At 43.9% G+C, this 15,702-nt stretch overlaps 1 pseudogene; it reads right to left on the reverse strand.

Moving 5' to 3' along the window:
- Positions 1-779: 779 nt before the first annotated feature.
- LOC137305971 (cytochrome P450 2C18-like) overlaps positions 780-15,702 on the reverse strand; it is a 30,222-nt pseudogene continuing 15,299 nt past the window's right edge.

The raw sequence follows: 15,702 nt of genomic DNA on the forward strand, positions 1-15,702 counted from the left end.
TTCCCAGAATATATACTGACAGACAGAGGGCCACGTCTGTGTCTCAGTTGATTCAGGAGCTTTTGGAAATTGCTGATGGGGAGAAGTCACACATGACTATTTATATAACAGGGAATGGAAATGTGGAACAATCAGTTGATATGATCAGAGCTCACTCTCCTCATTACACGATGTGGAGATGCCGGTGATGGACTGGGGTTGACAATTGTAAACAATTTTACAACACCAAGTTATAGTCCAGCAATTTTATTTTAAATTCACAAGCTTTCGGAGATTTTCTCCTTCCTCAGGCAAATTACACGAGTAAGTAGCCTCAAATGTTAAGTCCACTTCATTTTGTTTATAACTACTGTGCATGAATCAGTTGGATTTGCTTCATTTTATTGTGTGTTCAGGCGGGTCCCAAAACTCTCCGTAGATATTGTGTTTGACCATTTATTGTGTTGCATATATCAAGTCTACATGGAGACATCCGTGGAGCTTTGAGTTACCTAAAAGGGACTCTACCAAAGAGCATCAATGTCAGTCAGTGTAGTATATGCGAAAGGTAAAAGTAGGTGCTTGAGTACTTCTTGCTGATAACATGGAAGGAGGGATGTAGCAGGCTGATGTTTATCCCCCTATGGGAAGTGCTCACGAATCCCAATGCAGAGAATAAGGGAAGTCTGAAGCGAAGGTCGGACATTGGCACCTTTTGATGGAAGCTGATTCCATTCCTTTGAGTGAGGGAAAGATTATCACAGTTGTGTCTCAAAAAACACAATAACAAGACCAGTGTACAGAGTGAATACCTCAAACAGCTTTATCTTATAGCTGCTTATATAAGTGTTCATCAACATTTCTTATATAAGATTACAGCAAAATTATATAACAAAGTACACTTACATCATTATACAATTCCGAAACAAGTAATGATTTATTTATGTTTAAATTTGTGCTATTATATTGATTCATTTCATACGCTCATCATGCATCAATGCACCATATTGCACTGGCTGTTGGCATCTGTTGTGATGCCAGCAAAAAAAAGAAATTCTCAACAAACTGTCTCCATAGCCCAAACAAAACAACAGTACTTATTCTAGGAAAAGTCAGCAACGTGGGAGAATTAATTCATTTCAATAGATTACTGAATCACATAGTGTAATAGCTAAATACGTCCTAATATGTAATTCAGGGAGAGGGTTCTGTGCACAGTAACAGTTGGGACAGTGTGTTATGTTTCACACACTAAGATACACACACATTCTTCTAGTGATTTTAAAAACTCAGAGTTTGGGATAGTCTGTTTGGGGGACCTTGCTGTGTGAAAATTGGCTGCCATGTTTGCCTACAAAACCACAGTGACTACACTTCAAATGTACTTTCTTTGGCTGTGAAGAGCTTTGGGATATCCTGAGGAGTGAAAAGCGCTATATGAATGCAAGTTCTTTATTAAAAATCTAGTATGTGGCTGCACTTTGTTTGGGTTTCAAAAGTCTGCAGACTGCTTCAAAAAGAGATCAGGGAAGGAAGGAGCTGCACAGTTCTGAGGTCCTGGAAAAGAGTATGAGACAGTGTAATGAGTCAATTTTGGCATAGCGAAGTTGCAGGGAGGAGGAAGAGTGTGTAAAGTAGGCTATGCAGTTGACCATGTGGATGGGTCATGTGAGGCCAGCATGTGGCAGACAGCAGAGACTTCTGCAACAATAGACAACACCTGAAACTGGGTACTGAAAATTAGGCTTCATTCAGAATGAGTGAACGTAAGATACAAGTATCACCTCTAATATAGAAGGTTGTCGGTTCAAGCCCCACTCCAGAGATAAACACATAATCTACATGGACCCTTCAGTGCAGTACTGAGGGAATGCTGCACTGCACGAGGTCCCAGCTTTCGGATGGGACTTAGCCCCATTTGCCCTCTTAGCTGAATGTGATGGCACGATTTAAAGAAGAGTTGGCCAACGTCGATCCCTCAACCAACATCACTAAAAGAACAGATTATCTGGGAATTTATCTCATTGGTGTATGTGGGATCTTGCTGTGTGCAAAATTGGCAGCTGTGTTCCACCACATTACAACGGTGAGTGCACTTCAAAAGGTAGTTAATTGGCTGTGAAATGCTTTGGGATGTCTCAAGGTCATGAAAGGTGCTGTCTAGATGTAAGTTCTTTCTTTGAAAATGAAATACGTACATTCATAAAGCGCTTTTCATGACCTCAAGACGTCCCAAAGCACTTTATTAAGTATTTACACAAGTGTGGGTGTCAGGTATTGTGATTTTAAAGACTGGTTTTGAATTGACTATGGAACAAAACAAATTCTAAATCCGATTGATATCCAGGTTGATTTTAGCGAGAAATGGCACAGAACTCGTAATCATGTGTTATAGACGTTATCGCACTTCTAATCGGTGAAATGTCAATTTTCTTGTGGTTAATAACAGGATTGAAGAGAAAGTTCTGGAACAGAGTGGTCAAAAAAAGGAAGAGTTCCATTCGAGCCAAGGATTCTCCCGGACAGATTCTCTTCCCTGCAAAAACAGAAAGGTTGATCAGGAAAAAGCTCTGAAGTCTAGCTGCAGTATTGCTTAAAATTTCTTCAGGTGAATTGTCTGGTGGATCAGTCTAGATTTGTTTCTGTGATTTGTTTGTGTGTAGTTTTGTGCTCATCAAACTTCTCCATTTTACCCCAACTCTGTTCCTCGGCCTAAACCACCGAGGAGCATCGTCTGCTGCTCAAAAGTGACATTTCTTTCCATTTCCCACGCAAGTGAGTAGTTGGAACAAATCTCAGAGACAGATTAGTGCCAGAATTGGAGCAGCACTTTTGCTGTGGACTGATGTCTCCTAGAAACTGGCTTGAGCCTCCCCGAATTTACATAGGACCCTTACAGCCTACAGACACATGGCATCCCACCAGCCTGCACTGGATTTGAACCTTGTCCAAGAGATGAACAGTTTCGTGCCCACGTCCTCCACACGACTGTGACTACTTTGAATTTTAGATTTGCATGTACCTTCATCTTGCCTCTTAAGCTAACTCTCACATACTCAATCTCATCCAACAGAATTCAATTGCTTCTTGGTAGTGGATTCCAGCACCACTCCAGAATATTTATCCACATTTTTACTGTTTAACCCCAGCTCTTTCTGCCCTCCACAAAAGCCCTTCCCCACCCTCCTACACCACAGGAACCATTGTGTCTTTGAGTAGCTGATGATCCTATTTCTGACCTATTCCAATAACTCCAGTTATGTCCCCAACCAGATATTGATTTGAGTAATTGGCATTCATTGTGAAAAAGTCTTAGAATATGTGGATTTGCACACATCAGTTTAATTAAAGAAGCAGATGTTGTCCTTGGATCCTAACTGAAATTGGTCAATTGATTTAAATTGTTAATGACTAAATCAAGATGAATAGCCTATCATCTGAACAGTCTAACTGTGTGTCCATGGAAATGTTTGGTTAGAGCTTAGTTAACAGACCTGTTCAACTGAAAACATGTGAATTGAGTAAAACTTCACAGATACGTGTTCTTGTTGAATGGGTGCAGATTCTGTCCAGTTCCAGACTTGCATAAATATATATTTATTCAGATATTTGTAGTGTAGTGAAATTAATGAATGAATAATTATTACATTTGCCTGAAAACCTGACTTGAAAAGAACTAAGTAATTAAAAGAGTGTTTCCAAAACTACTGTAATTCTTGCAAGTTCTGGTGACAGCTCAGACAAGTTTACTTTGAACTCTGTGCTTGAGGGAGACATTTCAATACGCTACATTACAACGAACGAGGTAAATTGAAACAAAACCTATTGGCCTAGAAATTTGGGCGCACCCATTTATGGGGACGCCTGGTTCAATCCTTGTATCTGAGTACCCAAAGCACCCCCGATGGTGGACTTCGAGCCTCATTTCCATTGACCCACAGATTGTAACACTCAGCTCGCCAGCGAAGCATGTTAGGAGATTGGGCCGCAGCGATGCTAGTGGCGGTCCTCAGGTAAGAAAGGAAGGGGGGGCCAATCAGGTTGGGAAAACTGGGCAGTCGAGCCAGAAAGGGTGGGTGATCAGATTGGGAGATAGCGGAGGCCGGGGGAGAGGTGAAAAGCGGCGACCCATGTTCTTTTAATGTGAGGTCGGGAAGGGCACTCCTGCTCCGTCTGGCTCCACGTTCAGTTAAGTATATTTTAAAAACGTACCTAACGTTCCCCCTCTTAGGCCGCATGTAGGCCTGGTGTTGCTAAGTAATGTTAGCCTCTTTATTTGTACATGCAAAGGGCCCAATGCCTGTTTCTGGCCTGGATGCGGTATACTGATTATTTGGCCTTTACCAAGATGGCGGGCTTCACAGCGCCTGCTGACAATGAGTGTGAATTTCCTGCCCGCAATGCTGGAGGCTTAGAAGGCCATTTTGCACCTGGAACACGGGTGCTGTGCAGCCAAATTTCTAGGTGATTGAATTCACCATGCCACTATCCAGCAATTTGTTGTTGAAAACTAAAAAACTACTGTATTTCTTTTGACAAAGAAGTACAAAGAATAATTGACCCATTACAGACTTTTCTCGATGTATATATGATTGTACTGATAGTATTTACCAGAAGTTTGTGCTTCATTTCTCTGTTTAGTTGTAAATAAGTGTTCGCTGTAGCAGCTGTAAACCTCAGCTCAGTCATTCTGAAGAGAGTTGTGTTGTGTAGTGCAAGATTATATTTAGTGCAGTAAGCCAGTGAGTACAAGTTTTTGTCAAGCCTCAGGTCACACAACTCTGCAAAGGTAGATTACTGAAAAGCTGCAGCTTCCAGATTGAAGGAGACAAAGTCCACTTCTTGGAATGGTTACTGAAATGTTACAAGAGAAAATTATCCTCTAAAAATGTAATATTGTAACAGAGATCCCAGTGTATTCTGGATTGGAAATGGGACTATCACACTGGTATAATGGGGTTGTTCTTTTGAACTTGGGATTACGATGTGTTGTTGTGGCAGAGCAGAGGGAACATTATTCTGTATTCGGCTACGCTCTGGGTGATCTGGTAGAAAGAGAAAAAGAATCGAGTCTGTACCTGTGGAGAATGGCATGAAACTTTCATTCTTTTTGAAGCATCCATTTTCATCAAGGAAATGGTTTGGGTTAAATGATTCTGGAGTTTCCCACTGGTTGGGGGATTTCAGAACAGAGGAAAGCACAGGTACCACACATGTGCCCTAAAAACAGAATTATCAGGAGTTCAGACAAGGAAACAAGCATAATGTACATCAGAAACACAAAAACTGGAGTGCATTACAACATCGCAACATGACAAAAGAGTCAAATGACATTATTAACCCTCAGAGATTAGCTCTCTTGAAACAAAAACAAAAAACACCAGAAACACTCAGGAAGTCAGGCAGCATCATTTGAGAGAACACTAGCCAACTTTTCCAGTACAGAACCTTTCCTCAGAACTCGAAGCTTTTACTGATGAACAGCATTTAAAGAGGAGCAGAACAGAGAAAGAGAGGAACACATACATACCTACCACACACACTGGAAAAAAAATAGAATGACATATCAACTGCTTAAGTGAAGAATAGGAGATAGTTGAATGGCAGAAGTGATATCTGCATGGGGCATAATGTTAGAAATCATGAAATAAAAGACATATGTAAGACAGTGGGTGTGAGAAAAGCTAAAGGGGAATAGATAAGTAGAATGGGAATCATGAAAAACCAACAAAATGGAGCAGGCTCCAGTGGACCAGGAGTCTGGTAGAAGAAATAAACAGTTGACATCAAGGGTGCAGACCATTACACCTGGTTGGTGTTTCGACAGGGTGTCCTCACCCCAAGCATCAACCCACTCTCCTCTCCCACCCACAGCAAATCTGTCACACCCCAATCTACATTGACAGCATCTACTTCCAGAGTAAATGGATATGGTCTGAAGTTGTTATAGTCAATGCTAAAGCCAGAGGTCTGCAAAGTAGTAAGATGAGGTGCTATTCCTTGAGCTTGCACTGAGCTTCATTGGAATGGTATAGAAGGCCAAAGCAGATGTCAGAGTGGGCGTAGGGCAAAGAATTGAAGTGGCTAGTGACAGAGAGCTTTAAGTTATACCTGTGGACAGAACGGAGGTGTCTGGCAAAGCGGGCACCTGATCCGCGCTTGGTCTTCCCAATGTAGAGGAGACTACACCGTGTACAGCAAAAACAATAGAAACTAGGAGCAAGAGTGGGCCATTCAACCCTTTGGGCCTGCTCCGCCATTCAAAATGATCATGGCTGATCGTCTAACTCAGTACCCTGTTCCCGCTTTTTCCCCATATCCCTTGATCCCTTTAGCATTAAGAAATATATCTATTTCCTTCTTGAATACATCTAATGACTTGGCCTCCACTGCCTTCTGTGGTAGAGAATTCCACAGGTTCACCACCCTCTAAGTGAAGAAATTTCTTTTCATCTCGGTTCTAAATGGCATACCCCGTATCCTGAGACTGTGACCCCTGGTTCTGGACTCCCCAGCCATCGGGAACATCCTCCCTGCATCTAGTCTGTGTAGTCCTGTTAGAATTTTATATGTTTCGATGAGATCACCTCTCATTCTTCCAAACTCTAGTGAATATAGGCCTAATCAACCCAATCTCTCCTCATACGTCAGTCCTGCCATCCCATGAATCAGTCTGGTAAACCTTCGTTGCACTCCCTCCATGGCAAGGTCATCCTTCCTCAGATAAGGAGACCAAAACTGCACATAATACTCCAGATGTGGTCTCACCAAGGCCCTGTATAACTGCAGTAAGACATCCTTGCTCCTGTACTCAAATCCTCTTGCAATGAAGGCCAACATACAATTCGCCTTCCTAACTGCTTGCTGCACCTAAATGCTCGCTTTCAGCGACCTCCCCTTTTCCCAATCTATCACCATTCAGATAATAATCTGCCTTTCTGTTTTTACAACCAAAGTGGATAACCTCACATTTATCCACATTATACTGCATCACATTATAATGTTCTTGCCCACTCACCCAACTTGTCTAAATCACATTGGAGCCTCTTTGCATCTTCCTCACAGCTCACATTCCACCCCAGCTTTGTGTCATCAGCAAACTTGGAAATGTTACATTCCATTCCCTCATCCAAATCATTGATATATATTGTGAAGAGCTGGGGCCCAAGCACTGATTCCTGCGGTACCCCACTAGTCACTGCCTGCCACCTGGAAAAAGACCAGTTTATTCCTTCTCTCTGTTTCCCATCTGTCATCCAATTCTCAATCCATGCCAGTATATTCCCCCCAATCCCGTGTGCTTTAATTTTGCACACTAACCTCTTGTGTGGGACCTTATCAAAAGCCTTCTAAAAATCAAAGTACACCACATCCACTGGTCCTCCCCTATCTATTCTACTAGTTACATCCTCAAAAAACTCCCGTAGATTTGTTAAGCATGATTTGCCTTTCATAAACGCATGCTGACTTTTTCCAATCCTGTTAATGCCTTCCAAGTGTTCAGTTATCACATCTTTTATAATAGACTCTATCATTTTCCCCAATACTGATGTTAGGCTAACTGGTCTGTAATTCCCTGTTTTTTCTCTCCCTTTTTTAAATAGTGGGGTTACATTTGCCACCCTCCAATCTGTAGGAACTGTTCCAGAGTCTATAGAATTTTGGAAGATGATCACCAATGCATCCACTATTTCCAGGGCCACGTCCTTTAGTACTCTGGGATATAGATTATCAGGCCCTGGGGATTTGTCAGCCTTTAGCCCCATTAATTTCCTAGCACTTTTTTTTTACTAATACTGGTTTCCTTCAGTTCCTCCCTTTCACTAGACCCTTGGTTCCCTAACATTTCTGGGAGGTTATTTGTGTCCTCCTTTGTGAAGACAGAACCAAAGTATGTGTTTCATTGTTCTGCCATTTCTTTGTTCCCCATTATAATTTCCCCCATTTCTGACTGTAAGGGACCTACATTTGTCTTCACTAATCTTTTTCTCTTGACATATTTATAGAAGCTTTTACAGTTAGTTTGTAAGTTCCCTGCTAGTTTACTCTCATACTCTATTTTTCCCCTCTTAATCAATCTCTTTGTCCTCCTTTGCTGAATTCTGAACTGTTCCCAATCCTCAGGCTTTCTGCTTTTTCTGGCAATTTTATATGTCTCCTCTTTGGATCTAATACTATCCTTATTTCTTTTGTAAGCCACGGTTGAGCCACCTTTCCTGTTTTATTTTTGTGCCAGACAGGAATGAATAATTGTTGTAATTCCTGCAGACGTTCTTTAAATATTAGCCATTGCCTATCCACCGTCATCCCTTTTGGTAAAGTTCCCCAATCTATCATAGCCAACTCGCACCTCATACTTTCATAATTTCCTTTATTTAGATTCAGGACCCTAGTTTCGGATTCAACTACTTCACTCTCCGTCTTAATGAGGAATTCATCATGTTATGATCGCTCTTCCCTCAGGGATCCCGCACAACAAGATTGTTAATTAATCCTTTCTCATTGCACAATACCCAGTCTAGGATCGCCTGTTCTCTGGTTGGTTCCTCAATGTATTGGTCCAGAAAACCATCACGTACACACTCCAGGAATTCCTCCCCCACAGTATTATTGCTAATTTGGTTTGACAAATTAATATGTAGATTGAAGTCGCCCATGATTATAGTTGTACCCTTCTTGCATGCGTCTCTAATTTCCTGTTTAATGCCCTCCCCTACATCTCCACTACTGTTTGGAGGCCTATAGACAACCCCCACCAACATTTTCTGCCCCTTGGTGTTTCTTAGCTCCACCCATACAGATTCCACATCGTGATTTTCCGAGCCAATATCCTTCCTCACTATTGCATTGATTTCCTCCTTGACGAACAACGCTACCCCACCTCCTTTCCCTTTTTGCCTGTCCTTCCTAAATATTGAATACCCCTGGATGTTCAGTTCCCATCCTTGGTCACCCTGCAGCCATGTCTCCATAATTGCTACAATATCATAACCTAATATCTATCTGAGCTGTTAATTCATCTAGCTTATTGTGAATGCTCCGTGCATTAAGACACAATGCCTTTAGACTTGTCTTTTTAAGATTGCTAGTCATCTTAGTTTTATTTTGCACTGTGGCCCTATTTGTTTTTTGCTCTTGTTTTCTCTGCCTTCCACTATTGCTTCTTCCCTTGTTTCCCGCTCCTCTGTCTCCCTGCTTAGGTTCCCATCCCCCTGCCATTCTAGTTTAAACCTTCCCCAACAGCACTAGCAAACACCCTCGCAAGGACATCGGTCCCGGTCCTGCTTGGGTGTAACCTGTCCCACTTGTACAGGATCCACCTTCCCCAGAACCAGTCCCAATGTCCCAAGAATCTAAATCCCTCCCTCCTACGCCATCCCTGCAGCCATGCATTCATCTGGTCTATTCTCCTGTTCCTATACTCACTAGCCCGTGGCACTGGTAGTAATTCTGAGATTGCTACCTTTGAGGGCCTGCTTTTTAATTTATCTCCCAACTCCTTAAATTCACCTTGCAGGACCTCATCCCTTTTTTTACCTATGTCGTTGGTACCAATATGAACCACGACTACTGACTGTTCACCCTCCCCCTCCAGAATGCCCTGCAGCTGCTCCGTGACATCCTTGAGCCCAGCACCAGGGAGGCAATATACCATCCTGGAGTCATGTTTGCGGCCCCAGAAACGCCTATCTGTTCCCCTTACAATTGAATCCCCTATCAATATAGCCCTGCCACTCTTATTCCTCCCCTCCTGTGCAGCAGAGCCAACCGTGGTGCCACGAACTTCGCTCTTGCTGCTTTCCCCTGATAAGCCATCTCCCCCAACAGTATCCAAAGCGGTATATCTGTTAGAGAGGGAGATGGCCCCAGGGGACTCCTGCTCTACCTGCCTAGTTCTTTTACTCTGCCTGGCGGTCACCCATTTCCTTTCTGCCTGCGTAATCTTTACCTGTGGTGTGACCACCTCACTGAACGTGCTATCCACGATAATTTCAGCATCGCGGATGCTCCACAGTGAATCCACCCGCAGCTCCAGCTCCGAAATGTGGTTAGCCAGAAGCTGCAGCTGGACACAATTCCTGCACACATGGTCACCAGGGACACCGGTAGTGTCCATGACTTCCCACATAGTGCAGGAGGAGCATATCATGGGTGCGAGCTCTGCTGCCATGACTTGCCTTAGATTTACAATGCGTTCACTTCTCGGACTCTCTTCCTGCTCTCGGGGCTCTTCTTTTACACTGCGCTCACCCCTCGGACTCTCCTCTTACACTGCGCTCACCTCTCGGACTCTCCTTTTACACTGCGCTCACCTCTCGGACTCTCCTCCCACTCTCGGGACTCTCCTTTTACTCCACGCTCACCTCTCGGACTCTCCTCCCGCTCTCAGACTCTCCTCCCGCTCTTGGGACTCTACTTTTACACCACGCTCACCTCTCGGACTATACTATGTTGGAAGATGTACATGTAAATCACTGTCTCAACTGGAAGGAGGGTTTGGGTCCCTGGACAATGGTGTGGGAAGAGGTGAATGGGCAGGTGTTGCATCTCCATTGATTGCATGGGAGATGCCAGAGGAAAAGAGCAGGTGGTAGGGGTGATGGAAGAGTGAACAAGGATATCACAGAGGAACATTCCCTTCAGAATGGATTCGGTTGAGGCTTATATCACCCATGATGTGGAGATGCCGGTGATGGACTGGGGTTGACAATTGTAAACAGTTTTACAACACCAAGTTATAGTCCAACGATTTTATTTGAAATCTACAAGCTTTCGGAGGCTTCCTCCTTCTACCTGAGGAAGGAGGAAGCCTCCTTCTTTCCTCCTTTCGGAGGCTTCCTCCATTTACCTGAGGAAGGAGGAAGCCTCCGAAAGCTTGTAGATTTCAAATAAAATCGTTGGACTATAACTTGGTGTTGTAAAATTGTTTACAATATATCACCCATGGCGGAGGAGAATTCTTGGCTGAGGAGAATGGAGGATATTTCAAAAGCTCCGATGCAAAAGGTGGCATCGTCAGAGCAGATGTGATGAAGACAAAGAAACTGGGTGAAGGGAATGGAGTCCTTACTGATGATGGGATGGAAAGAAGTATTATCCAGGTATTTGTGGGACTCATTGGGCTTGTATTAGATTCGGTGAAAAGCCAATCCTCAAAGACGGAAAGAGAGAAATCCAGGAAGGAAAGGGAAGAGTCAGAGATGAATCATATAAAGGTAAGACAGGGGAGGAGGGTCAGGGCAGGAGCAAGAATCAGCACTGACACAATCATTTGTGTAATGGTAAAAGAGATCAGAGTAGATCCCTTGGTGGTTTAGTGCACCATCTGATGTGGTACCAATCCGTAGAGACCAGAAGGTCCCAGGTTTGATTCCTGATCTCGACTGAGTTACCTGATCTTAGCTGGCGCAGGAGTGGAGATGCAACAATTGACCTCAACATCACTGGGTTATGGATCAGTCAGGCTTCCCACTATAAATTGTTATCCAATAAAAGATTGAGCTTGTGGATGTTAGGTAAGCACATGATCAGGCTTGGTTGTGATGCCAATCACAGTGGAATAGCCTGCCACCATTGACCATCAAAGTTCACATGAAGAATGGCCACTCGTGTGAGATGCCAGAGGATTCCCATACCCAACAAGAATCAGCACCTTCTGAAGGGAGGTGAAAAAATTAGAATGGAATCATGAAAACTACTTTTAGTGAGTCTGGTTAATGAATGTCATCCGTTGGAACAGACATGTTAGCTTGGCTCACTTGGTAGCGCTTATAGATTAGAATTTATGCATTCAAGCCCAATTCCAGAGGGGATTTGGGGGGCTGATGATCTAGTGCACTACTGAGGATGAGAATTTAAACCAAAGCCCAATATCTCTTCCTTTGGTTCAGATCGGCAGTAAAGATCGCATGACACTATTCAAAAGTTCTGCCATTATATCATGGCTGATTTGTACATCAACTCCATTTACCCACCTTTGCTCAGTCTTGAAATTTTCAGTTAACTCAGCATCCACATCCTTTTGGGGGAGTGAGTTCCAGATTTCTGTGACCCTATGTGTGAAAGAATGCTCCCTGATTTCACTCCTAAATATTCTAGCTCTAATTTAAAGACAATCGCCCCCTTATGGATTCCCCCACCAGAGGAAATAGTTTCTCTTATCAGTGCTATTGAATCCCTTTATCATTTTAAAATTAGACTTCTCCTAGTGTTCTGGTCAATATTCCTCCCTCAACGAAAAGCACCAAAAACAGAGGAACTTGTCATATTTATCATTACTATGGGATAGTATTGGTAAGGAATGGCTGCCACGTTTGCCCAAATAACAATAGTCACACCACAAAAAGCAATTCCTTATGCAAAGTGCTTTGAGATGTATTGACATCATATGGTGTGATACAAATATGGTTTTGATTCCAACCTCAGGAATCAGATATCCTTTGAATTCTATGTCTGTTGTCACCATGTGTGGGAGACTCATGGGAATAAGGTCGACGTATCGCTGAATCTCGTGTATGACAGCATCTGTGTACGGCATTTTTGCTCGATCTTCAATAGTGGGTCTTCGACAGGATCCAATCACCTCATCAATCTCTTGATTAATTTTCTCTGGAAGGACAAAAAAATGCAGCTTTTAAAAATATATTTAGTTGACAAACATCACCTGACCCACATCTTCTGTCACACTACACACCGTGGTCGACATTATATCATCTGACTGTCAGCTCATAGGACGGTCTTATCCAATCACAAGGGTGTGGGTTCAAGACCCATGGGGAATGAGAGTGTATTTGAGCTGATGCCTTTTTTCCTTTAGAAACCCAGGGGAAGGGCTAATTCCCATAGTCCAAGGTTAGGTAGACCAAGCTTGGATTTTTAAAGCCTAAAGATTTTAGGATGAAGGGAAGATTGAGGGAGGTAGGGACTTGTACAGTTTTGAGTACTGGAAAAGTCTTAATTTTTCAAAATCAAGTGGATGAGTCTTGATTTTGACACAGTGAAGATCCAGGGAAGAGCAAGATGTGTAGAATGGAGGATATGCAAGTTAGAAGGAACAAGAAAGGAAAGTTCAGAGCAGCAGTGACCATAGTGGTATTGATAAAATAGAGAAGGCACAACAGATTGTGATGGAGAGAGGGATGTTAAAAGCTAGAGGTGAGAGGCGTGGCCTGCTAAGTGACCAGGTTTTCCTTATATCCTGTCCAGGTGTGTGAGAGAGCAGCTAGAAGAGTCTCCGCAGATATGGGAGCAGGATTCTAGTTGGACTTGAACTTTATAGAGAGTTAAGAGTTGTAGAGGAGTGTTTGGCAGAAGCTTGTTGGTGGCAGCTTCAAAAATGGAGCGGTTTTCATCTGAGATCAGAGGAGATAGTGAGGCCAAGGATACTACACAGCATCTGACATGCCCTAAATTGGCAAACTCACTGAGGCTGAGACATTATTGAAGCAGAGCAGAGGCATGTTGAGGGGCTTCATTAATACGGAGTGCTCCTCCAGGCCCTTCAAGGAAACCTTGGTGCTCCGCTGCCGTGGGCTTCTCCCCCACCACCCGTGACTCCCATCCACCCCAGTGCCAGGGACCATTCCCGTTGCCTGAAATACAACTCCCGCCCACCGCCCTCTAGGCCATCCCTGCCGGCTTTGAGTGGGATTCAGCATATTGACATTTAAATGAAGTCTAAACGTTAAAATTGCCCTAGGCCTCACACTCGCACCGTTGTGGGCGTTCCCCTCCTGCCCCAGCCCCCACACGCCGCACTGCAGCCCCAGGTTAAAATTGGGCCCCGGGGGTCTGAATTGGAACAGGTTCCATTATCTCAACATTAACATCCCTTGTGTTGGTCTGTAAGAATGCACCCTCCAATTACTTAATAACGTTGCTTACCCTGAATCTCTGGAAACTTTGCCAGGACCTGGATAGCCCGTAGCAGTGTCATACTGGTTGTTTCAGTTCCAGCCACCATTAAATTTACCACTGTGAACAACATGTTCCAGTCAATGAATTCTGAGTTCGGCTTGTGTTTCTCCTGAAAGAAAACAAATGAAATGTACTTTTAAAACATCAGTGTCTAAAGCCACTTTTTTACAGTTTTCTCAAACTCAAGTTGTGCTGTTAACCAATCTATTCATTGCATTTTTTGGCTGCTTATATTTTGATGTCAGTGGGGTGTTTATGACACTGGTTCCCAAAAAGAGGGTCTTGTTTAGCTGGTGGGAACCTCAGTGTAAGGCTGTCGGATTCACCAGATCAGTGTCCAGGAAAACCCTTTCTTACCTTCAGGAGAGGAGGTACGCAAATTGGAAACACATGAATGTAAAAAGAAAACTATTCCCAGTACCTCATCCATTTTGATGAGGAAGCTGTCGACGTAATCCCTGGGGAAATCTTTCTGGAGACTCTCTTTGTGGCTTTGAATCATTTCTTTCAGAAAGTCCTAATTTTTGCTGTAATTTGGAAAATCTTTTTGTGAGGCCCAGGCAGGAAATCCATGATCTTTGGGAAGTTATTGTATATCTGCAAAGCAAACAATATTTTCATTAACACAGTAGTGTTTCTGGCCACCTGGTGTCAATAGCTTAGTGTGGAGCAGATATCCTAAATGAGACACTGTCCATGAAAACAGTTTCACCTCCTGGTCTGGTGCTGAGCCAGAGAGACTTGGAGTCTCTGATTCAATCCCTGATCTAGGCTGAGTCAGCTGATTCCAGCTGGGGTCACATCTGGCACTAAACTAGGAAGCCTGAAGCAACTAGATTTGGGTAATAAATGTCAGCCTTGCCGGCAACGGCCACATCCTGAGAAAAATTTGCAGGCCTTGAGCAAGTCTGGAGATTAGAGAAAACTCCTCACCGTTTAAAAAGGAGCTGGATCGAACCCTGTTAAGAAGCTGGGTTGGGGAGTATGGAGACATTGAGTAGCACAGTGGGGTCCACGATCGTTGTGGGGGGGGAATTGGGGGTCATTGTGAGGGTCCGCGATTATTGCGGGGGGGGAATCGGAGGTCATCACGGGAGTCCATGATCGTTGGGGGGGTGGGAGATCTGAGAGGTCCGTGACCGTTAGTGTGCCACTGCCGATAGGCTTGTTGGGACTGGGGGAGGCATTGCTGCTCCTTCAGGCCCACAACCTGTGCCAGAAAGGCACATACTTGTTAGTTTCGGGCCTTCTTGCCTCCTTTCATGTGGCGTAAAAGGGACGGCCTGGGAATCCCGGTCCCCAGAGGTTGAAGTTGGTAACTCTGGAAAAATAGAGGCCCGCAGTCTCCTTGAAAGGTTTTAATCACCAACCCGCCTCCTGGGAACGGGTTGGTTGCCCACCCCTCATCCCCCCCCCCCCCCCGTAAAAACCAGAAGTGGGCGGGTGGGAGGCAGTTTGGGGCAGGTCCGAAATGGTTGTGTTCTTGAATGCCCCACTGCCCCCAACCCACCCGTTTTTCCCTCTTAGAATCGGGCCCAATGACTCAGCATCCACAGCCCTTTGGGGTAGAGAATTCCAAAGATTTACAACCTTCTGAGTGAAGAAATTCCTCCTCATCTCAGTCTTAAATGGCCGACCCCTTATCCTGAGACTATGCTCCCTCGTTCTAGACTCTCCAGCCAGGGGAAACAACCTCTCAGCATCTACCCTGTCAAGACCCCTCAGAATCTTATATGTTTCAATGAGATCACCTCTCAGTCTTCTAAACTCCAGAGAATATAGGCCCATTCTACTCAATCTCTCATC

Source organism: Heptranchias perlo, chromosome 41 (assembly GCF_035084215.1).
Source record: "Heptranchias perlo isolate sHepPer1 chromosome 41, sHepPer1.hap1, whole genome shotgun sequence".
In the NCBI taxonomy this organism is placed as follows: Eukaryota; Metazoa; Chordata; class Chondrichthyes; order Hexanchiformes; family Hexanchidae; genus Heptranchias; species Heptranchias perlo.